At 41.2% G+C, this 25,865-nt stretch overlaps 1 protein-coding gene across 2 annotated transcripts in view; it reads right to left on the bottom strand.

Annotated features, from left to right (window-relative positions):
* LOC118405874 (hemicentin-2-like) overlaps positions 1-25,865 on the bottom strand; it is a 74,655-nt gene that overhangs the window by 34,671 nt on the left and 14,119 nt on the right. The window contains exons 1-2 of one of the 2 annotated variants that reach the window (XM_035805687.1): positions 25,382-25,512; positions 21,244-21,314 (exon numbers count right to left, since the gene is read on the bottom strand). The gene's annotated coding sequence lies outside the window, so the exon portion shown is untranslated. Of the gene's footprint in view, positions 1-21,243; positions 21,315-25,381; positions 25,513-25,865 lie in introns of those variants that run through there. The other variant, XM_035805688.1, reaches the window with a different exon arrangement.

Genomic DNA, 25,865 nt, shown 5'->3' on the forward strand with positions numbered 1-25,865 from the left:
GGCTTCCTCCCCTAAAAGTTCCCTTTTTACGGGTTTCCAGCGAACCGGATTTTGGCATAGACGGCAGAGACTACCCTTTCCCGGCTTTAGAGAACTTTAATTCTAGGGAACCAGTGGCCCCCCCCCCCCCCCCCCCCACCATAAAATAGAAGCTAGCCCGCTCGAAGTCTGCGGAGGAGGCTGCCGATCCCTCCCGAACACCTTCCATGAGGCTGACGAATTCTCCATCGAACCGCCAAGCGCGTCCGAGTATGATTAATAACTGCTGCCTACCGGCTCCCTCGCCAGAATGGCTGATTAACATCTATTTGTGGCGGCCCTCGCCACTTTCACCGGATCCATGCCCACAGTTTGTGGGGATGGACCTTGTCGAAAAGCATCTGCATCTACGATACTGTTTTTACTCGCGACACAACCCGTTAAGGTCGGGCGTGATTTAAACCAAGTGCTAGATATAAGCCACGCAATTATGAAGCGTGGCTGTTAAATCTGAGTCTGGGGCCCGGAGTTTTTACGTACAAGACAGTATGTCTAGTGAGTAGGATATAGGGGGCGGTGCTTTGTGATACAGTCGCGTAAACGCCAATGTTTTCCATATTGGGGGGCAAGGACACCAATTAAACCACACAAGTTAACTAGAATGCGAGCATGCCGGTAAACGTCGAAATGATTTTTTTACGACTTCAAGTATTGGAAATGACAATAGCTTGATGAGCAAGACTGGAGACAGACTAGAATTTAGGATAAGACGTTGGCAACTAAACAGCTTCTGAATTATAAGAATTGAGGGCGTGCGTACGCGTGCGTGTTTGTGTGTATGTGTATGTACTGTATTTGTGAGAGTGTGTGTGTGTGCTCACGCGTGTTTGTTTTCGCAAAGTTTTGCTTTAGTTAAACACACATACACCCACACACCTAAATGCATTCATACACACATAGACGACCCCCCCCCCCCCCCACACACACAGACAAATGAAGATCATGAAGAGAGAGAAAATGGATTAGAAATGTCAAAATATCTAATAAACAACAATGGCGTTGTTGCATGCAATGCTCATATATTGTAGCGATGTCACCATGAACAATCATCTACTAGCTTAGATTACTTCTTACCAGGACGACCACTGTCTTGTGATATCAATGTTGTTTTTTAACTTCTGAAACGCACAGCTTGTGGGGCTGTTAGATTCCCCTACGGGTAGAAAGTACATTAAGCTTATTAACTGTGTCTGCACACTTGCACTTTAATAGGCATCTAGTTAGGGCCTAATTTGTAAAACAGACCGGTCCAAACAAGAAGCCATTAGTGATTTCATCCTATCCAAGGTTTTAAATGAACAAGCAGGAATCTGTTTGCCGTCTGTGGTGCGTTGCATAAATATCATGTTTTCAGAACATTAACAAACTGTAAGCTGACAAATAAGACTGGGAAAAGTTATAAACTGGTGACATAATGTGATTAACACTGTGATAACCGTTATTACGTGAAAAAAACTTTTTGGAACTAAATGAATGTGATAAATAGGCTGAGCTGATAAATACAACTTTCTTCCTTTATTTTTTAACACACACACACACACACACACACACACACACACGGGTAAGTGTATATACTTATTCTCTTATATAAATGTAAATTATTGGTCTGTGTAACTGGAGATCCACCCCTGTTGTCGATACCATGTCCAGTATTGACCCAGAATGCGGTCCCACCAATCATAGTAATGGCACAAATGAAATACTTTATCGATACTCATGACTCATCCAATCATGGATATTTCCAAAAAGCCTCCCGCCCATCATCACACTCATCCATTCCTGGGCGGGGACACAGCTATAGGACACAGCTGCGAACCGACCAATCAACTCATCAATGTCCCTCCTCCAGTTAACAATTGACCGATGCATCTATATATACTCAATGCATAGGACTTTGATGTATTGATAGAGGGGTTTAAACCTTGACCCACGCTGGCCATGTTTCACGTTAATGTATTACGTTTCCATACACACACACGTAGCCTCTTCTCCGTTTGTATGGACGGCAGCGAGCAGACTGTGGTTAATATGGGAGAGTAACATGCGAGTGAGGACGCATGGAGGCAGAACTGAAGCCCATGAGAGATGTTTCAATACAAGTTTCATAAGGAGCGCAGCAGACCGTTGATATATGAGTTATTAAACGAGGAGAAAAGAGTAGTCCGGGATGATGGAGTATCCCTGCCTCGCACATTCTCAGTAGCCTCATGATGTGCTCATCCATAGTCCAGTGCCCACGACACGCCTATGTATCAAAAGGTATTGGGAGCCAGCTAGTATCCCTCATATGCAAATTATTTAAGTAACAGAATGTTGCATATATGCAAATTTATTGGATGTATTTACTATCAATTATTAAAAGCAATGTTAGACATTTCCAAACTGGGGCCCGGCCGGAAGAAACGAAAAATCAAAATGTATACCTAAAAATATACACAAATCATGCCTTTGAATCTTATTTTGATAATTTTTTTGTCTTTTATATCGTTCTTTTTGCTCTTAAAAGCTGCCCGACTGGGCCCCTGTTTGGAAATGGGCCCTAAGCCAAACTCAGAAAGTAGATATGACTGTTGTTGAATGTGATTTAGGCGCTCTTCGTATGGTGGCCTCTGCAAAAATATGGAATGATAAATCGTGTTGAATTCTTCCATTCATTTATTCGATTGGCTGATATTACAGTCAGCCAAAGGCCAAGGTCGCCCAACAAGCTGTGGCTATTAGAAAGGGCTGGCACTAATTCCATTGATGGTGCATATTTTCATCATCAGCAGTACCCTCAACACTCGGTTTGAAATGCATGAAAAATACACTTCTTTCCCACAGATGTCAAAATCCTGCTTCAGTGATGAAGTCTAGTGATTTACAAGTTGATTACGCTGCCGATTGGATTGAATCGTGCATCAAAGTTGGCCAGACCGCCTATCTGCACGATTAACGGCAGCCCGCCCGTCCGCAGAATTGCCGAATCGTCGCATAGATTGCGACTGAGTGCTTTCACGACATTTATCATCTTGCGGCAGTCGTCGTAAAACGTCGTTCTCGTCCAGTGATGATGCCGTGGAAAGCCGAGGTCTATCTCTGCTTTGTAGCAGCAAACAGAGCCGTAAATACAGCTAGCAGAGGCGTCTATACTACCACCAACTCACGGAACATGCACTACATGTGACATTTGACGATAATCCTTGTTTACGGGAAGCTGACAAAGCGTTTGACATGGTCACAGTTAGCCCTAGTCCATTAAACTCCATAGTGGCAGATAAATCTATCCTCCCGGTCATATCAATAAATAAGTAAGCCATCGGCAAACAGTTGCAATATGTCTGCAGTATCTGTCATTTTTCTTTTCTTGTCAGTGGAACGCATTGTAGGAACATTACAATGCAACCGACATTGCCCACGACAGCTTATAAAGGCCCTCAGGCGATGGGTGTATTTACTGAGCCATGGATGGTTATGTGGAAAACTTCCGAGTACTTGAAAGTTTGCCTCCACATTCATCCTCCGCGCAATGGCGTCCTTGGTTGCAATACAAAATAGTCGGCAGTATATTCGAACGTCTCCGAAGGGCATTCACGTACACACAGAGAGTTTTAGAATCCTCGTGAGCCGGCCATTACTCGAAATGTCTTACTGGCCGGGTGGACTGGTAAGCGCATACATTGTAGGCGCGATAGGCATCTTTGAGAGCGACATTCATCTGGCTTCATGCATCTCGGATGTCGTTAAGTATAGAGAAACTCCATTTCAGGGCTCATCTGTTGGCGGAACTGGCGGTCACGTCACTGCTAGCGCTGATCGGGAGTATCCAGGGATCTCCTCGGTACTGGAAGGGTTGTCTGACCGCCTAATTCTATAGCTAGCGCATCTGGGGAATTTTTACCGGAGTCCGGATTCTTCGCGGTGCTCAGAAAGTTTGGTTGTCAGAAAACAGAAAATAGGCGTAATGCTTGGAAGAAGGGGCCTCTTCGGGTAGTTTACGGGCACCCCTTCATGCGGGACCCCCACGTCGCCCCGTGATACACCATGCGGCTACAGGCTATTTTTGGGCACGGCCGGCCCCTGGCAGCTTGATTTTTTTAAACTCGCATTTAAAATCAACCCGGAACCCGGTAACATATAGACGCCGGTAGTCCACCAGGATAACTTTGTGCCTTCAGACCGGGGTCTAATCCCCTGCGGGCACCGCTACAAATAAGACCGAAACATATGCTACGATCGCATCTCCAGACCGGGGCCCGGTCGGGCTGAGGGAACGAAAACTGAAGTGGTATATCATGAAATGCACATAATTATTTTTTCCTCTTTTTGTTGTCTTTTTGTTGTCTTTTTTTGTCTTTTACACAATATTCTCCGTTTATGCAAACTGCCCGGTAGTGCGCCGGTGTAGATATGTAACCCTAACATTAGCGCCATTGAGCCCGTGAAACACCCTATGCTGCACCGCTGGAGGTACCAGGCTTCTTCATTCCTTTCAATGTGAACCCTAAGCACGCAGCTTGTCACCAGTTGAGCATGACAACTCATTTCATTGGAAGCTTTCATCTCGAATGCTTTTGAAGTCAACGAACATTAAACGACTGCCTAGACATAACACAATGATTTAATGTAACTATGTCTTCCTGTGAGGCAGACTTTGCATGGTGTTTTCTTCTGGGACGCATTAACGTTACTTAGATAGGAGATAAGAGGGATTCTCTGACAATTGGAGAATGGCTCGTTAAAACTAGCTATGGTTTGTGATGAATTTTGTCTTCACTGTACACTACTTATCAACCACGTCAGGCCCAATGACTCTATAGCATTAAGACACCAGATTTGTTACCCCTAGCCGGTAGCGTGCGTGCAAGCTGCGTAGCGAACGTAATATATCTAAGGTCAGTGTCACAAAGCTAGAATCGTGTTTTTTAAGTTTGACACTTCTAAAATTCTATAGTTTGAATGAAAATATTTACTGAATAGACAAATTTAAATTTTGTTACATACCTCCATACATACGTACATACAGCATATCTTATGTCGTAGAACAATTGCTGTATGGACAATGTCGAATCATAAATTTTAGAGATACTCAATGCAATATTTATTGATCTGGGATATGGCAATTTTCAGTGATGGAAAAGCTTGAAAGTAATCAGAAATCTATCTGTAGCAAAAAGCATGATCTAAACAGGACGACCAAATATCACACGACTAAAAACTCTTCACAAATTAACTCAAAGCTCATGTTCTTCGATGCTTAATTTGAGACCATTGCCGACACTACCACGGTGTTGAAATAACTGCTCGAATGAAGCTGTAAAACTTGACACCTGCAGACAATCGATGGCGAAAGAAAGGGACGCACACAGCGGCCATCTGTGCCCGGCATCGGACCTTATTGGGCTGTAACTTTAACGTATTGTTCCCCTTTGTATAGGGCAGTGGCAGGTCAATACTCTGTCCTTGTTGAAAACAATGACTTTATGTCGACAACTGTTGCTCAATTTTGCATTAGCTTCGGAAAATCGGTAGATGGTCTGTACATTGATTATAACCAAAATTTCATAGCGTTCAGTGAGCGATGCAGGTTAGATGATTATAGAATATGTAGACATTCACATATTCTACTCTTAGTTGGTTTACGTTAGAACTTTCTATTTATGGTGACATATGCTTTTTGTTGTCATGATTTGTTGAATCCATTCGGCATAGTTGCCAACATCGCAGTTGAACGTTTCTGGCAGCTTGGTCTTTAACAGTCAACCATGGTCTACTACAATATTAATGAAGTTATCTGATATCTTGTCCTTGACACCTTCACAGGGATTCTGCACCGCACCTTCAACAGACTCGCAATGAATAGATTTGAATAGTATATCAAGGATGGCTGCTCTTAACGGTCACAATCCAAGGTCAAGTTCCTGATGAATTTCCTGTCCTTGCCTTTCCAATAACACCCTTCTTCTCTTAACAGCCTGTTTGGTAAATCATTATCACTGCACAGAAATCCAGCCTTAAAGCACACCTTAACTTATGCGCAAAGGCTGCGTTTTTTTAAATGAAAGTCTGCTGTACGAATTCTTTCCGACCCGTGTCCTGAAATATCAGAGTGCAGGTAGTGATGCAGTAGGTAATGCCCCTGGAGACACGCCGTGTTCGCATTCCTGGCACAAAATTAAGCGTACATAAGAACTCATTGAAAATTCGCTTCCAATCCCTTCTCGGTTCGGCTGGCGACTAGGTACACAGGTACATTACGTATCGACATAACATGGTCTGCTAAAGGCAGAACGACTTCCCCGGCGTTTAACGACTTTGAATCCGTCCGCTGCCTGTGTGTGGAAATGGAAAGGTTTCCAAATGGAAGTGACCTTACGCCACTTGAGTGAGCCATACATCGCAATGTTAAAGAGATAGCGATCAAACCTCTCCTACCCCCGGGCGCAGATGGTACCAGTTGTGGACCAGATGGGTTCGGTTTAAGTCGTCACTGACGGTAAATCTCCGTCGGTTATCCTCGATAGGAATCGCCAAATGCTGTAGAAACACAAGATGGTGAACTTGATGCACTGAGACTGAGAAGTCATCCGTTGTTGAGTCGTAAAGAAAGTCACTCCGAGCGCAGAACTTTTTTTGTCGTGCTCATCTGTAGGAACTTGATCCTACTAATTACTTCCATTGTTTTCTTAATTAATCTGGCAATCAATATCGATCGTACCGATACATCACGAGCTCGGTAATATAATTTCAACCCTCCGCCGATCCGCCACACCGTCTGCGTTATACATCTTACTTAAGGGATCTTAAGTTACTGTCTGTTGACTGTTTCAAACTTAGACCAAGGACATCATATTTAGACAATGTACATTACCATCACTGAACAAGGAGATAGGAGAGACATCGAAACAATCGATGTTGGCATAGAATCCAAATTAGTGAATCAAATGTATAGTATTTTAGCGAAATGTGTACAATTATCATTTATAATATTAAAATCCACCTATACTGTAAACGCATGAATTGTTGGATATCTCTTCTTAATCTTACCTTAAATTGTAAGCATGTAAATATGTAAGTAAGCAAAGTAGGTACAAAGTGGTTGTGTACAAGAATAGTCCATATCCTATATTCTACCAATCTGACGAAATTCTTTTCGGACATAAGTTTTAAAACTTATTGCAAGTGTCCAAAATGATTTCTCAATCATTCACAATAAATCACACGTGAAAGACTGCCTCTATATGAAAGTTATTGCTCACATAGCTTTCTACCCTTGGGCCTTATAGAGCTCTTGCAGTGAATATGTGTGAACATATTTGTTCTCCAAGGCCCGGATGATGGCAATATCTTCATGGCCATCGCTCAAGGTCAAGCCTGGAGCCCAACACTGCCCTTTCCATCGATATCAGTCTGCTGTAGGTCATAACACATCGGCATATTGCCGAGTACGTTCTCACAAACCGGGCTTTAATCAATTATTCAGCACCTTTGTGTGCAATAAAGAGGCAATAAGGAGCCCAGATGGACAAAGGGGCATGATCTTGTAAACCTACGGTAAAGGTAAAGTAATAGGCAAATATTGCAGACAAGATTCTCTCCACAAACCCTCACAGGTTTGACGTAATTGTGTGTAGAACTCTTGACGAAAAGTTTTGAGGAATTTTCATACAAATTACACTGTAGTAGCATAGACAACGTTGATTGAAAGACCTAATATCCGTCAACCAAACAAATTTATTCCCCTTTGAATGTTTCCAATCAGCTAGTGGGTGTTCGATATTGCCGAGAGGATTGTTAAACTGTCTCCTTTATTTACAGCTCGGGAGAAACCGATGGTTTCTATTCCTCGTTTTGAGTGACGCTGGTTATGGCACGTCATGCTTTTCTTCTTCTTTCTATTCCGTAATTATCGAATATTATCACATACGATGCAATCTTGAACTTTGTTATTCCTCTAATCATAGGTGATTTTATTCTACTCCAGCGCAACGATTTTTGGCAATTTCTGCGTAATCCCCGTCGTTTGCCTGATTCCCCAAGAGGTAGATGTAAAAGTGCATGGGGGACTATTTCTCGTCCCAGGAGAGGCGCGGAAAGATTAAGTCGTAACCTACCGCCTGTCACATATGTTTTTGCATTTACGAAAAACCGTATCAATCCTCGTATACCCAAAAGGGCGGCGCCGTCATTAAGAGCATTGAAATTCGACATGTCATGATGAAATAGTAGCTCATGTTCACCATCGACCCATCCCAGCAGCTGGTAATTAGCAAACTGAAGGTTACCATTGTCAAAGCAAATAACTCTTAAGAGCCATTTCATTAGCAAGTTTGATTAAGTGAAACATTTTATTGCCGTGAATTTCCTTCCACAAATCAACACAAATATGCTTAATCCGTCGATACTCGTCAACATGGTCACGGACATCACTATACATTCTTTCAAAAAAGGAATGGTTGAAAATTCTCAATTAGGCCATGTTGATTGGATTATAGGGATGACATCCGCGCATCAATTTTCGAGCATCTTAAAATGAGTTTTTTATCATACTGTAAATCGTATAAGGCGCAAAGCTGAAAAATAAGCAGACATATGCAAAAAAATGTATTACTTAAAGTACTAGTGTCATAGAATATTCCAAAGTCAAAGAAGATGTAAAAGAACACAAATGAAGAATCTAACACAACTATTTCTGTTTATCAGTTAATTCCAACGTTATATTCTATAGTTGTCTTTGAGGGGGGGGGGCAACCACTTTGAAAATACACACAGGATTGACAACTATCTGCTGATATCCCAATTGATGTGTCGAAAAAGAAAGATCTAGAAATGGATTGAGTGATTTACCTAGACGCAATGGTATCATTTGGTAAAGACTGTGGTATACAAGAAACCCTGTGGCTGAATAGCCTCACATCCTTCATGAGATATCCATCCGCCCACGTAGACAGCATGTCTCTGAATCATGAACAGCATGGAATAACCATGTCTTTATCGCCTCCGCCTCTTTGCAGCAGGCTGTGGAAGAACACGTCACGACCGGAAGGCGCTGTTGTACTGTAATCCCATCCCGGCACACTCAGAACGATAACACACCCGACGTGTTTACCTAACTCCCTATTCTTAACAACTGGCTCAGGAAACTGATGTTGAGTTTTAGAGAATTCCTCAACATGCATACATCACTGAGCCAGCATCAAACAAATGATTTACCTTTTCATAACTTTGTATCAAGCGGTTTATAAGGCTAGGCATAGATGATATCTTAACGTTTCAATTTTCATGCGATGTAGTCTACACTGCCTTAAGTATGCAGATGACGGAGGATGGTAATCTAAGCACGTGTCGACTGTCTATAAGAGCGCCACCAGGGACTAAATTACCGTGATATTCGTACAGATAAGCCAGGCTGGCCTCGGCAACGGGTTAACGTGCCATATTTTCGGGTATACGCGGCATTACGTGGGAAGAAAACGGGTGTAAAGTAGCTGTGGGATCACCCACGTTTGGGCCACAGATCTCTTAGAATTGTTCCCCTGAAATTGCCCCTCGCTCACAGTGCACATTCTAACCTAAAAATGGGCAATTTTGCTGGCTTGAAAACCATCGACATGGTCGGGAATTGGTGAACTGTAAACATATGGCCGCGGCAAGAAGAGTTATGGTATATTCATGCACGTTATAATGGGTATTGTCTTCCTCCGGTGTATCTGCTTCGCCCCCACAAAAATCGAAGAAACTTTACGGCACTACGAAGAGCTGTCCCGTGCCCAATTCCTACCGTTTCACAGACAGTCGTTTTAATGCCTTGATACATGGATCGTTCGAAAAGAAACGGGCCCTGACGGTGATATTGCAGGTCAGTTTGCGACACACAAGACGTTTTGCGGATGTTTCTTTAATCAATATTAAAAGTAGTAGGGTCATCGCTAAGGGAACGCACGGATACTACATTTATCATTCGCTCATCTTCTCTATTGTATGAAGCACTATTGAGTGCAATTTGTTCGGAATGGGCAGGTTCTAGCAGAGGTTCAGACAGGTGTCCCTTTAGCAAATACAATTAGGGGACTGCTGACATTTCACTACACCATAAAGATATGGGTTTTCTCCCTACGTTCAAATATCAAAAGTCTAGACGTTTTCTGGTTGTTGGAAATCATCCCCGTCATAATTTGTCTTACAAAGACGAAATAAATGTTATCACATATCAAAGCACAATATAGGTCTTGGTAAAGTGTCTCCAGTGCAGAGCTAACTTCAACTGGATCATCGTCAATACACACACCCACTGACATTTATTCTTGCAATCTTACCCCTGCAAAATCAGTTATGTTCAGCCAATGCAAGTCCAGTAAAAAGAAAGTATCGACAAGTATAAACGATTACATCAGTTACACTACCAATAGCAACCACAGCTCAACTTACATCATGGCCCTCAAACGTTGCATACTCAAAAAACGCTTTAGCAACATAAAGGTATATTGGAAAGGAAACTAGTGAATTGAGCAATATAAATTCATAAGCCTTGTGTTCCTTGTTTTTAGGGTTAGCATTCTTCCGTACTGTTATCAGACATCTCAGTTCTGCCCTCTCCACAATGAAAACTGAAACCATCAAATAATTACCTCCCAACCGATCCCCAAGGCTGTAAGGCCAAATACGTTTCTGTGGATTGATTGAAAAAACAATGAGCTTTAGGGGTTGTGTACGATATTAGCCCCTGATTGAACGAATTCCATGCGGAGCAGGTTTGAGAGGACATAATACCTTGTCCATTGTCCCGTCAATCATTCAATCGGGTCAGAGAACTCATAAAAACCGGTTGGAGCAAGTGTCGACGGGATTGCTGCCATTTTGGTGGCAAATATCGCGAAATCTCGCGGGAGTTCCCTGGCGACGTGATGACGTCTCAGACGGCAGAGCTGGATCCCACAGTTGAATAAATGGTGTCTTTTTGTATGGATGTTGATCGGACCCATTGCTGAGAGACAGCACGGTACCAATATCACCATCGTTTTCTTTCCATGACGCTAACTTTGTTATCTACCTGGAGAGCAGTTGACATTTCTTCTTCATTATCCACCAGAACTATCATACTAGCTTTGCAGAATATTACATCAATTGTCTGTTGTATATATAAGCTGATTCGGCGTATTAGAATATAACATTCGGAATGATGCAGTTCCATGTGAATTTTGTCATGGAATTTTCAATGTTATACTCAGCAGTATATGGTAATCATTTCACTTTTAGAGTTCTATGAAATATAATGGCCGTAATTTTACACGAATTTGATCTACGTCCAATAACGCAATATCAATTGTAAGTGCGATGGTTTACTAGTTTTAACTTAAAAGCAAAGTAGAAAGATACGACTTGGATAATTCCCATGGTCTGTCAGATGGTGTCCAATTGCAGAGGCTGCTATCATGATGATAATCAATACCTGGATGAACGGAGGCAGCAATGTATCTGTCTGGCACTACTTGCTAATGTTTCTCCATTGTTCACACTTTGGTAATACATTAGGCCTCCAAACACGTTATTTACGATACATGTCAAACGAAAGGAACTCATTGAAAGAGAATCTAGTACAAAATGTGTCCCTAGCGAGGCGTTCAGGTCTTATTAAAGAAGAGGGTAAGAGCTCCCAACGTAATGGGTACTGTTAACGTTTGTTGTGTCGACGTCTTGTTTGACCCGAACATTCGATTTTTACATTACTCAGGTTTTGTGCCACAGGAGTAGTTAATACGCAGCGACACGCCGACGTTTTATCCATAAACAAGGCACGGTATTGATACCAGCCAAACGATATATCACAACTTGGTAGGTAAATTGGAAAATCTCTGGACAAAGTACAAAGACGTTCTTTGCAGGGAAGGTCGTTAAGAGTTCGTGCAAGGGCTAGATGGGATGGGCAGCTCAGTCCTAACGACCTGTCAGTCTGTATGAAACTGCACAAAAAGACGTCGGCAAGATTATCTATGGAAGCTATTAGGAAACCCACAGAAACGTCAGTCGGACAAATTGTTGTGAACTGTTGAAGAACTACTGGGGAAATGTCGATGTCTAAGCGGAATAAAAGGAATAGACCAGTCCGTGCCAAAAAGTAATACAGCGCTCATCATGAAAATAGTCTGCTAAATGATTTTGTGCTCTATTAGGATGCAGGCTATAGTGTACTCTGCACTGTAATTGGAAGTCCATTCCGTTATTGGAGAGATGCCCGCATCAAGCTGTGTAAAGGGCAATTACATGCGAGTCAATGGCGGCAAGGTGTGGGTGTCGTACAGGTTCTTAATGTTTTCATTCAGACGGATGTTCCGGGAAAATTGGTTGATTACGGCGATCTCTATTCCTCCGCGTCATTTACGATGATTGATGATGTGGTCCCGATGGATAGCTTTATTATCGAGGCAGGTTCCGTCTGCGATTTGTTTGCTGACGGAACTGCCACTAAGGACACAGCAAGGAAATTCTATGGATGACATCAGAGCGCTAATTAATCTCCACCTGATTTCAGAAAAAACAAGTATTTTTTTTCCTCTTCGGGAATGGTCGGATATACCAAAATACGCAAACATGTTCTGTAATAGCCTAATAATCATACTTGTAGAAATGGCACTAGCGAGGTAGTCATGACAATAGTTGCAGAAGTGAAACTTGTTGGATAGTTGTAAAAGTGCCACCAATACAGAAGCTATGAATGTAGTTTTCAGCTTGGCAAGTGATACCAGTGTACCACATTAGTATCAATTTTACTACTAACACTATTTCACTTCTTTAATGCAGGAATGAATGCCTTGTTAATTGTGATGTCACGTTTTGTGACTTCATATCTTGTTACGACGTTTTTGAAAATTTAGCCAGTTTTTTACCCATCTTGTTTTTTTTGCGCTAACTCATTATTTCTGCACTATGCATAGGATGTCATCCATGAAATTTACTTGCTGTGGCCTAATGTAATTGCCTTGAACCTCCCCCACATCTATTTGCCAATCATAGATTCCATTGGATTAATAGAGAAAACCGCAGCAATCTCTTTATCGATTCTTGGGCGTATTGACGATGAAGTTGATATTTTGGGCTACCGTGGTGGATTTAAAGATTTATAAAATTGGTCCCCCAGAGAGCCAAGTGGGTCATAGTTTAATTCTGTTGCACACTCATCAAGGGTTTCAAAATGGGATGTTGGATTGTGACGTCATGGCCGCGTTGTTGTTTGGATGAATCCATCTAATCAATCCTGCGCATGCGCATGTATATAATGCCATAATTGCGACGGCTAGGTGGTCTTGTGGGCAGAGTTGCCGACTAAACGGCCTTGGTTCGAGTCCCTAACAGGTCCGAATGCTGTGCCTATTTCCTCACTCCACTAAAGTGAAAATGATTACAGATCTTTGGTTATTGGAGTCCTCTTGGATGGGACATAAAGATGGAGGTTCCGTTTTTGAGGACAGTCAAATATACTTCGCTAGCCACGAGCATTTAACGACGCTCTAATAACAAAAACTTCCCAGCTCTCCCAGCCACATATGTCGGTAGACCGATTGTTGTTACCGTTGACTAGTTAGTTTGTGCTGAACGATTTTCTACAGGAAATTCAATACGTCTTGATAACATATTTTATCGCCATTATACCTACAAGATTGACGTCCTTGCTTGTTTACAATGTCAAAACAAAATTTATGACAACATTCAATTTTTTAGTAGGAGTGCAGGCATGGCCAAATGTAGTAGGCATCCTTCCATCATCTCCACAGATCTACCATTGAAGATCATTGAAGAGTTGAGTAAAAATGTAAACTTTTGTTATGCTGGTAGAGGGTGCGTCTTCTAATATGTCTAGCTGATCAAATTGGACAACCGTCTTCAAACGTAAGAAGGAAAACGTAATCTCAGAAGTAAATGTAGTAAATTTAAGGTACGGACATCAAAGTCCGGGCTTTAATTTCAAATCGTTCACCAGGTCATTATACGGTAGGTGTTTATGCCTGGTCAGGAAAGCACTCAGCTATAATTCCTCGTCGGTGGCGCTATCGATTGAGAGAAATCCTAGGAGCACAGCTTAATAACCATATGAAGTGTAGCGGACCCCTTAGAGACCAAGGGTGCAGGACATCTGACAGAATGAGAGCGTACAACCTTAATATCAGGGTAAATGCGTCATATTGCAATATGTCAGAGTTAGTCCACAGAGGGAGTAGAACGTTTGGCTGACATGTTCCTAAATCCCCTCCTTTTTTCGATGTTTTTAGTCTGTTCACAGTAATTTTAAAGACTCCATTCGCAGCAATTTTAGACGCTCTCTACACTACAATCAGCTATTGGGTCTCATCTACTATAAGCGATTGAATCATTCCCTTAGAGAAACGTAAAAGGATGCCGAAAACAATCTACCTTATGACTGACAGGGGGATCGAACAGGATTACGTTGAGAAGATATATAGAAATATCACCCCTTTCAACTATAGGACTTCAGTAAAGAAATTCCTCACTTAGGGAGTTTTGGAAATATAAGGCGTATATTTGACAGGAGTGGTCAATCGTTCCACTGGCGCCAAAAAGATCAATATCACATAATCAAATTACCAGGTATCGATCCTGCGGTGCTATAAGGGAGAGGTGGGTCCCTGTTGGAGGGATCAGCGCGGGAAACTGTTCCCAACCCACTCCCCTGCGCCTGTTCACCCGGCTGCTACTTACGTCGGTATCGATAGCCCAGTCAAGTGGATGTAATTAACGATTTGAAAGCAATCCGGATACACAAGGGGCGTTACAAGCTATCCTTTCAGGGATCGTCTACAAACTTTTCCCGATCTCCCCCAGAAATCATTTTTGTACAGCTTTAGTGGTAATCATCATCAGGTATGGTATATTCTAAATTTATGTTTCTCTATTACCTCCTTGGAAATGAAATTGTAATCAGTTGGTGTGTTTGTTTGTTAATTTGTGTCAGTGTGTGTCCGCGGTTATGAATGATAATATGAGCTACAGATTGTCAACATGACAAAACGTAATGCCATAATGGTGTAAAAGAATACTTTGAGAATTCTAGCCTGATTAAATCTCGCTTATAGCAGCCCGCCCAACATCCGCCTGCGGGGAGGGGCCAGTTACATCCCCGGACAGCAAACGGTTTGTGTTACACAGACTAGGAGATTCTAAAACGGTGGTTTGGCTTTGGTCCAATGTTGTAGACAGGAAGGATGGCTCATGGCTACACCCACGTGGGTTCTCAGACGTACCTACTTAGAGCTTGTATAGAATATTCAAAGATATCTAAGTGCTTGGGATTTTCATACTGTAAATTTCCTGCTGAAAATACACACGTATTTTGCGCAACGCACATGTATCTTCGTGTTCTAAATTTATATACATCTGATTAATAATAGACACTAAAACAATACCAGTACAAAGGTAGTTTGCCCTGGGTCCCCATGGTAAAGCATTCCCTTCCGATATATAGATGGTTGAAGTTTCCTGAATATATCGTGCCTTGACATTGATGTTGAGTACCACCTTAAGCTAGAATGATGGCGCTCACAGATGAAGCTACGGTGACGTCTGCACTGACAGGTGTTCTGTTGTTGCCTTAAGGTGCGGTGGAACGACGAATGACGTCAGTCCTTATCATTCCCGTCCGTGAGCCCGCAGATTACGCACATCGCTGTACGTTACGTTTCTCAGCTGAGTGCCTACATATCAACGAGATAGGGCTGTTTAGGAAGAACGAATGGGCATGAGATAGAATGTGTACAGTAGAGCTGGCTGTTTATCTCATTTCGTTGTACTTGAAAAGCGTTGTAGCTACATTTTCATGCGATAGTGACATGTAGAAAATGTGTGGCATTATTTTGGCTGCAAACATTCTTCTGGTGAAAAATACCCTGTGAGATTTTTAAAATAGTTTTTTTGGTAAACAAGTGATAGAGGGGTGAAATCACATGTTTTAACGAACAGAAGATTCATGAGTTCCTTTTCTTGTATACATGTAAGAAAAATATAACACCCAGTCCCCCTATCTCATTTTTAGGAGAATCTTGATGGATGTTTTTAAAGAATTCTTCAATACCTCCTCTAGTAAAAAGAAATAAACCATAAAAATACCAGTGAGACTAGAAGAATGTGATGGATAATCTGGCACAGACCAATGGCCTACGGAATGTTTTTACATCCTTTCATCCTTCAATCACCAGTTTGGAGAACCCGATTCAAGCCATATAAATCTTAATGCCGCCCAGAACTGTCGATTTGTTTCTAGATGCGAGGAAAAAATGATGGGTTGGCCACAACGCTGAGAGCTCTCTCGTTTGTCTTGTCTCTGTCGCTTGTCTTGCAAGAATACCACAGAATTGATCGATCATCTCATTGACTACAGTCGTTTCTTAAGTAATGTCGTCTCCTTACTGTTGTATGCCTACAAGTAATCATGTCATCAAAGACAATATCTGTGCATATCTAAGTAAAACATCCGTATGATTTGTTAGTAATGTAAGAAGGATGAATAGCAAGACTAACCGTTACATACTGAGCAACCATTATATTTGAAAATTGTGTATTGTCTGTTTCTATTGAAATGCTTTCTCATCTGTCATATTAAAACCGATATTTCTAAGCTGTTTTTCGTATTTCTTTTTATTGAAGGTTGTTCAGCGACTAGTATCACACTTCCCTTGTTTCTTTCTCTGTTACCTTCTCAATGCTTGTGAACCTATTAGTCCCCTGCCAGTCAATCACATTTTGCACGCTGAAATACAATTTTCATAGTCAGGTTGGCAGCTTAACGACCATATTTGTCATAGATGCTCTAGCATCAGCGGTAAACCCTCACACCTATGACAGGCATGCTTCACATGCCAAGGAGATAAATGAGTTAGCCCGGTGGTGTAGACAAGCTCATCATCATCATCATTAATTATCCTCTATGAGGTGCAGCAAGAAAAGTTTGACTTCCAGAACAGTCTGTCTTTCATCGCTGTGAGAAGTCCAATTCTAGACCAGTTTCTGACACAATAAGTTTCTGTCAACTTAGTCTTGGGCGACCAACATGTTTCTTACAGAAATCAGGTGTCCAGAACAAGAGTTTTCCGGCTGGCTCTATACTACGAGCCACATGGCCGTCAAGGAGTAGTCGGCGGTGTTTAACAACAGATGTAACATGAAATGTACATGAAACTCCATATGCATTACTCACGTTTTCAGTACATGCGAAGGACGGCAACAAACAATGATGTCCGCTTTCAACCATAAAACTTATATCCATCGTGTACAACTGTATATTTGCTGTCTGCACTTGCAGTGAATTGTAACTAACCATCGGTGGAAAACAACTGATTCGTACGTAGGACATAGGGGCAGAAAAATTACAATGAAAGCTTTTCGGAACTTGTGGTTAGTTTTATCTTTTACGACTTTTTATTTGGCCGAACTAATATCCTACTAATCATTAAACAAATAGCCAACTTTAAACTTGATATTTCAAACTACAGGGAATTATACTTTGAAATCATTCTTGCTTTCCACACAATTTTGACACCAAGAAAACCATTAAAAAGAGTAGATTTCAATTTTCCTCCTGGGTAAACGCATGCACGATCATCAAGACCATGCTTAGTGCCACAAGGGAATTTTGTGGGATTGAAAATCCATGTTAGCCACAAACTACCGGTCACTGAAGGATATAATTCCGATTCTCTTCAATCCCCCGTTTCTACCACCATTGATTTCCTTCCTCCTGAATCACGGGGGTTGAACATACCTCTTACAGATGAACACAGTTTTGACTGATCTGGGTCAAACGGAAGGGTTGGAATTAGCCTCAAATGGAGAACGGCATCAAGAAATACGAGCCAATAAGTCAATCGAAGCTGTCGAACGGACGTACAGAAGGGATATATAACAGCGTGGTTCTATTGTCACCAACGTTAAAATGATATACAGAACAGAGGGGATATTACGGCGTAGGTTTATGGTTACCAACGTTGAAATGAAGTATTGAAAAATTCTCTAGCATCAGGTGAACTTTATTAACAACCTTACAGTAATGTAAGAGAGTATACCATCATCCTGCAGTTTCAACCAGCCTCAAGCTAGGCAAACGTGGGTGAAACAGTTGCTGGAAGTGACCCTTTCCCTGACCAGGCCCGCTGCTTGTACGTAATACAAGATGTAATAAGAAGCAACGGCAATGGTCTATCATCCTTCTGCCTGATCAGCCGCCATCCTATCAGATACTCTCTCCCTCTAGGTGTTGGAGGGAAAGTTTTTTTATCAGCCAATCACACCTGCCAGACGAGGAATGGTTGTGATGTTCACCAGGCGTGTTGTATACCCAAAGGTAATTACACTGCCTGGATGTTTCCTGTAGTTTTTGTGAGATGATATCGAACAAGGCTACCCTTGAATCTTATACGTATAGGAAGCAGAATTCATCATTACATGTATCTAGTTGTACAAGCTTAACTACTACTTAACATAAATCCAGATCGATACTGTTCAACATGAGCTGAATTAAAAAGATAATTCGGTTAAAAATTCGTTTGGGCAAGACTAAAATTCCTGAGCCAAAATTTAGTGTTAAGATGCAAAATTGACGTTGCTTTATCCCAATAAAGACATCTGAAACATCCCCATTATATTGCGCAAAGACATTGTGCAATTTCCTCATTGAAAGGGATTTCTTACATCTACTGACACATTGTAACCAATACTGACTTGATACTAGTTTATCTATTTGCATCACGTCCGTGGTATGCACGGATCTATGTATACCCAGCTAATTTCATTTGGCACAAATGTTACTCTAGCTTCACACGTAATTGGTGAAAGATGGAAGATCATGCTCCAGCCCTTTAGACATGAGAAACACCGTCACAGATCTGTCCTAAGGTGACAAGATGTCCATTTTGATCTTGACAATGAGATAGATGCTTCCATCGGCATAAGTGCAGATGAGAAGTGATTCTATCACAGCAAAGTACCTTGGACTCAAATTGAAGCTCGAGCTCAGGTTCTCAAGAGAAGAACATGAATTTTTGCCCAGGAGGGTTTTAGACAGTACTCTATCTTTATCACTGTATGATAGCAGAAGGTCTGGGAGTGGGAAGGTAAAATGAAATACATCTTTTCATGTTCTTCTTATCTAAAAACCCTTATCGCAGAAATAGCTTATGCGCTTAGTTTGATTGCTGGTTTGCTTTGGCTCGGTGCAACCAAACGTTGATCTCACAATCCAGCATATATGTATATACAGCAAGACATGGAAACGCAAATAAATAGTGTGTCTGCTTAGCTTGACATGGGATCTGAAATATCTGATACTCATGTGCAAATGATCAATAACTCTCTCATAAGAAGGTCAGTAAAAATCTTAGGTGATTACTTTTCGGTCCTATCTTTGAAAAAAAAATGTTATACAAAAAAATTAGAAACTGAATATTTTGCTGTGAAGTGTACAAATATATGATATTATCAAATTCAACTTAAGGGGATTTTCTTGGTTTTTTTTTCAACACAACTATGCGTTTCTGTCATTCTGGCAGGTGAAAAAGCAGGTGGCGAACGTTCTTGGCACCCTGGACAGGTTTGAATAATGGGTGTCTCAGAGGTTTCGGCAGCGGATTTTATCGGGCCGGTACGGTGATGGAACTGAGCCCTCTCCTCCTGATCGAAAGGCATGTAAATGGCTGCAGTGCCGGTGACAAGGTGATCAATTACCCGCTAGATGAAAGCAGCTTCTCCTTCCTGAGGTGGAAACGTCCCAAGGTGAAATTCACGGCAGCTTGCTTCCAAGGATCTCCTCAGACAGCTCCAAAGAGGCAGTCTCCAATTCATTTGGTGAAAATTGCTTCTCGCCCGTCTGGCACGCCACCGATATTTGACAGGCTCTGGTTTCCAAGAGTTCACAGGTCTATGACTGTCATGAATGTCGTGTTTGGTTCAGTAGGCTCTCAGGCAATTCAACGTGAACATATCAAAAAGTTCTCACAATGTCGAGATTGCCATAACAAGTATCAAAAGAATTTATGGTACCAAATACAATTTGGGAACAGTGAAATCTGGAGGGTCAGTAACAATGAATTTTTTTACATCTGATGTCCATAAACATGATCATTAACAACCTTACTGGCTATAGGCAATTCGGTCGTTAGACAGACAATGATGATTTTACATATACTGTGAATTTGATGTTGTTGAATCGGAAGAGGTGACGACACTATACTGATGTTAACGGATCTAGGACGAGCAGCTCCGGATAATGGTTATCCAGGAAAAAAGTTAAATCAATAATACTGGCCATCAATTGCACACAGCCTTTAGCTAATAGCTACCGAGGGTCGATATCGCATTGAAGAGGTTTTATTGCAATTCCGTTCGGCAATGGAATCAGATAGCCATTATGCGGTCAACGACTTACATGGATTCCAAGTCAGTCTCAATATGTTCAAAGACACCCTTATGATTTCAAAACATAAAACTCATTATCATTTTTTTAAAACAACGTCCCACCATCATACCTTTCAATATCGCATATATAGATATGTATGTACATGCATGATTTACAAGTTAGAAAGTGCACCATATGTACCTTTTTATAATTAGGTGTGACTTGCGGCGATGCATGATTTACAACATACAACGTGCACCACATGTACCTTTTAGGTGTGACTTGCGGCGATATTCTACCTTTGTCTGATACTTCTGTGTGGGTTCGTGAAATTGAACACGTCATATCTTTGTCTCGTCTAGGTACTAGCACATTTTTCACGGTGTTTGATGAATAGAAGTTTTGCAACCAACTCCCACATGGACCTTCTAATGAGCAATTAGCACATTGGTAGGTTCCATGATCTTAGCAAAAAAGACATTTGGTAGTTAAAAAAGAGCTTACGTTAAACAATGATGTATGACTATGACAGTATCAGCCCACAGAATATACAATGCACATTAATCACACAATTGTAACGTCTTTTTGCAGAGCCATACAAATGTGTGTGAGATTTCAGTAGAACAGCCAATATTCAATCAGACAACATGCGGAAATATTTCGAAAATAACTTGACATGATAAAGAATAAAGCATTGTTGTTGATTCTCCATACACCGTTTGTCAGTGGTAATGAATATCCTCTCTCAATGGGCATTTGGGATGGTTAATGGGGATTGGTCAGTAAACGAAGAAAACAACAAATTATAAATAACGTAAGGAAGTTCGTACCTTTTTGCATGTAGAAAATCAAGCTCGACAGTTCGAATGTTTGGCCCAGCTGGCGTTGTGGCCACAAGTTCCTGTTGTGATGTAAAAAGATTCAGAGTTACCTATCTTGAAGACTTGTTCTTTAAAAAAAAATAACCAACGGAAACGATCTTTTGGAACTATACATATTTCAATGGCATATATCACGTATGCATGGGACGCTTAAATCTATTTTTGCAGTGGGCTTATAACGTTATTTTTTCAACTGTGAGCCATGTTAGACTAGTATTGCAAACTACGAACTTTTATGATCGATAACTAGACATAGTTCATAGCTAATTAACTACATCGTCCTCGTAATTTCTACCTTCGATAGTCTGACCTTGGAGGATGATCTTTGTAACCTCAGCTCAGTGCTGGCATGCGTATGTATCAAGCATTGTCAAGGAAATAATCCACCAATTTGTCTTAAACGAAATCAATAGAAACGTCCTGTAACTTCGGCCATGATCTTGAACTTGGCTCAGCATCGACGTCAGCTCGAAAAGTTTACCCCGCTAAAGCTGATTAGAAGACACATGCCGAAACCGCCAGCTATAGCACTATGAAGAGAGTAATACATCAGTAGCCTCTACTACTAGGCCTTCCTACGGGGGTGCGGGATCGTAGTATTCCGAAAAAAATAACGGGAAATTAACCAGGGGAGTCAGTCCACGCTAAGGTTCATGTTACCATCCGGCCAAAACCTCTGGTAGCAAAAACTCCTTTGGCAAACTATTCTCCCTATAATAGCCAGCGTAGTCAGTCTGGTGGAGACTTTTACATTAGATCTGTGCCCTCAGTCTAAAGCAACAGAAGAATAATGTGTCAGGAAAAGAGACTTTGAACCACAGGCAAGTGAGCAATTCCGTCCGAGAACCAATTAAAGAGACTGCTTTCAAATGCTTAAAGCAGCCCATCTTTGCAGTCAATTTATTTCAGGCTTCTCGGTCCGCCTTTAATTCAGGCTGCTCTGTCTGCCAAGGTTATGTGCTTTGCCAAATAGGTTTCGATACAGTAAATCCTATAAGTCGACCAGGTTAAATCCTGTACCGCCAAGTTGAGTGGAGGGATTTCAAGCTTTGCTTCTGAATATGGATCATGTCTACTTTTTTCTACCCGAATAATACTTTCCAACTTTCGTGAACGCTGTAAGATCAATGATCGAAATGCTCGAAAAGTGGTCAGTATGGATCGACTTCTCGTTTAAAAGTTCTTATTGATGCAGTACTCTGTCGCTATATTCAGACTCTGTTGAAAGCTGTGGCAAAGCAAGGGCAAGTTATGGGCGACGTTATGACTCGATGTACATTTGTACTTATTGACCATCAAATTCTCAAACGTTGGACTGTAGTAAAATGTGTCCTTATTATGTGTGTTCAGACAGCTTATAAAAGGCAAAATTTTGATATACTTTTAACAGGTAGCCTGGGCACCATGCATGTAATTAGTTTATGGTCGCTTCTACACTTTCTGACGCCATAGTGATATCCAGGCTATGCAGCATTTCCACTCGAAATAGATTATTTTCACCTAGTCCATTACATTATAAGAGGAATCAAACTAACTCAAATGTGGTTACAAAACTTTGAAGACCGCCAGTGGGCACAATTTAACATACACTACTATAAGTAACAACCCTGGCTAAGAAGTCGAACTGGGTCATTGGAGTGGTTGTAGATTGGACAATCGATATGTAGAAAGTGAAGGGAAGGAACTGCCTATTCAGAACATTTCAGAGTAGTGGCACAGTCTTTTATCTTTAAATAGATACTGTATCAATTTTACTCAACTCACAACCGCCTTGCAGTTTAAACGTTCTAAACAGGTAACCAGGAGTTTATTACATATAAGTAATTAAAGGTGCTCACTCTGTTGTTGGCCTCCACACAAAAGGTAACGCGACTCAAAGATGCATTTATGTATGAAACAGATAGATTTGAAGCAGATTCTAAACAGAGCGGCATTTCTATAAAGAATTTGGAACCTGCAGAAAACACGCATAACTTTCAATTTGTATAACTCTAGCAACGGGACATTATATAGCTCGACGTCAGTGTAGAGCTTCAGTGTCCAACTAAGAATAATAAGTATGCTCCATTTCTTCTTCTCCAAACAACTAAGGTCAATGCTTTTACCAGGCGACTGTCGCTGCTGTTACTGGTAAAATAGCTGACACCATGTAAAGCAAGCAAGTGGCAGGACAGAGCTGGTCACCATATAAATGTTATATTAATGCATATGATTAAGAATAAACAGAGCAGTAGTTTGTTACGCTAGACTATGTAGATGCAAACATTATGAATCTGCTTGCAAAAAATGTTACCTTTCTAGTCTCGAACATGCTCTTGGTCTTGTACATCACTGATGCGTACCACAGCCCCACATTCCCACATCTATTCAACATCGATTCCACAAAACAAACGTCTTGCCCACCTCGAGGTCACACGTCAACCTTTTGTGCCAAAGGTCACGTCAAGGGGAATTTTCTGAGCTCTGGATCGTTCAGAGACATCTAAGGAAAATGCAGCAAGGAAACAGGAAGAATTGATAATAACTTTGAGGTCTCAGGACTCGTAGTCGTAGGACATCTATTTTAAAACTAGATGAGTAACTGCTGTCTCTATCTACAGATGGACGGCTCATTTGTTTGGGAATACTACAAATGCACTCCGTTTGAACTCCTAGTCCCGGAAAAAGATGCTTCCAGTTCTCCGACCGACCCTTGCTAAAACCTGTCTACCTAAACTTTTTTTGGCATTGACCACCGGCAAGAGGTTTCGATGTAACATATGTGTGATGGAAATTTCACACGCTGATTAAGGCTTTGGACATAAAGTGCAGTAAACATTGTAGATTCTACTTCTTTGTTTAGTTATTTGATGCTGATGTTTATACGGTGTGTATCAGTAAAATGTTATTGAAAATATACCAGTGTTCCGATACATTTCAGTTCTATATTGTATTGCATTTGTTGGATTACTTCGGCCAGAATCTACAAAAAGAGAAGCCTTATAGCTACCTTCCAACACTATTTTTCATGACCGTAATAGAAAACACGACATCGATTTCCAAGACCCTATGACTTTTAGTCTCCACGTTTCAATATTTTTCCTTCCTTCAGTACAATTTCTCCCTACTTGTTCCTACATGACCTGTACCAATCCATTTTTGTATGCCGCTGACTAAGATTTCTTTTTTGTCACTTATGAGCTTACGCTACGTGTACGTGTAAGTTTAGAAAGATAGCATTTCCTCCTCAATAAATTAGTCAAAGGCTTTTCTGATTGGTAGCCATCAGCCTCACAAGTTCAATGTCCCATCATAAAGTCTACATTCTCCATCCAGAGTCTACGCCATGGCCATTACCACAGCCAATGTAATTCAATTACCAGGCACGTCTTACGACCGTCTTGTTCATGCAGGAGTCAGATAGGGGATCCCACAGTAATCATAACTACATACAAGAGGGATGGCTGGGCCCCGGGCAGTGCATGGAGATGCAATGGCTCTCACCCTATATAATCCTACTGGAAATTCTACCGTCACAACTACAGGCTGGGGTAATAACGGTAGTCCGGGCTGGGACCTGATGAGACACGATACGTCTTCTAATGACTGGAGGTCATGACCTTTTGACAGGTATCCCGGATGTTGGATATGAACGGTGCTTTGGAAAATACAGAAACTTTGAGAAAGGCATATTATTCTATCGATGTATTGCATTCGACAGGCACTACACAGAAGATTATTCTAGTTCATTCAAAGGGGCAAATCAAAAACAAAATCCTAGTATAATGACATAATGTACATGTAGATATGACAACCTGCTACAACTTATGTACAAAACTGTTCGTATTGCCACCATGAGACGTTTTCACAGGGCCGGCCGGATAAGTATCATTTTCATGATTCTCCCTGACGTACTATCTAATATCATCAAGAGTTCAAAAATACATGCAAGATGACCTATGGAAACAAACCATAGTTTAACAACCCCCCTCCCCATGCAAATTTTGAAATTCCCGCCAATAAGTCTCGCTACTAACAAAGACATTCAAAGAGATGTTAAAACCTTTCACCAGCTTCACCACCACAACAACTGTAGGTAATGACTAACCTGACCTCCTGACACGTTCGGTAGCTGTTCGATTGGTATCTTTATTTAGAAACACGACCATTCAGCCTCAATAGTTGGTGGTAGTGACGATCAATGATGGTCATCAGGCGAAGAGGTCATAGGTCATAGGTTAGATGGCTCTTACCTCATTACCCACATAATGATAGTTGTTTTGGAATGACGCGTAATTACTTAGTGCAGATGAATATATGATGTTTCAGATGTAGACGAATCCAGATAATTGGGTGTTTACTACATTCTAATCACATTTAGATTATTACATAATAATACCATATGAAATTTCCGATAACACCAAAGGGGCTGATCCTGTGTGGTAAACAACAGAAAACTCTTATAAACATCTTAGAAACTTCTCTCAAGTGTATGAAGACAAAAGCTTGTGGTTCACAAAAATGGTACCAACTAATAAAAATTCTCAGTCTAGCTACTCTAGCAGTAGATTTATTACATTCACTAGCAACAA

The sequence above is a fragment of the Branchiostoma floridae genome, chromosome 18 (genome assembly GCF_000003815.2).
Source record: "Branchiostoma floridae strain S238N-H82 chromosome 18, Bfl_VNyyK, whole genome shotgun sequence".
Classification (NCBI taxonomy): Eukaryota; Metazoa; Chordata; class Leptocardii; order Amphioxiformes; family Branchiostomatidae; genus Branchiostoma; species Branchiostoma floridae.